The following is a 511-nucleotide window of genomic DNA, read 5'->3' on the forward strand; positions in this document are numbered from 1 at the left end:
TCCAACAACGAATACATCACTGCAGACAAACACTCCGTCCGCCTAGCCTTTCCCAGGTTTTCGGAATCATATTGCCAATCTTTGAAGCGACCACACAGCAACAACAGGCAACGCGGAGTTGAACGATGGGCTGAAATCCACGACACGCCGCGCAGCGAGCGATCCTTCCAGAATCACCTGTTCCTTCACTTGCATCAGTCTCAAGGACGGGTCAGGTCACCTTGGAGAAGCTTCCATATTTCCTCCTCTCCACCGACGCATGTTTTCTACAATGTTCACCGCTGTGCATAAAAGCTTGCGAGCTCTTAGTGGGAGCAAATACCCCATGCAAATACCGAAAACCGAATACCGAGCAAGTACCGAAATTCCCCATGAGTAACAGGGAAAATGCTGTTGCAGAATCCCATCAAAAACGTATTCCCAATCTTTGAGCACTGATGTTAAGTGCGACAATACCATCTGTATTGTGATCAAGAGTGCTCAACAACTGAAATTATAAAGAAAATGTGAC

The sequence above is a fragment of the Ornithodoros turicata genome, unplaced genomic scaffold (genome assembly GCF_037126465.1).
Source record: "Ornithodoros turicata isolate Travis unplaced genomic scaffold, ASM3712646v1 Chromosome32, whole genome shotgun sequence".
Lineage (NCBI taxonomy): Eukaryota > Metazoa > Arthropoda > Arachnida > Ixodida > Argasidae > Ornithodoros > Ornithodoros turicata.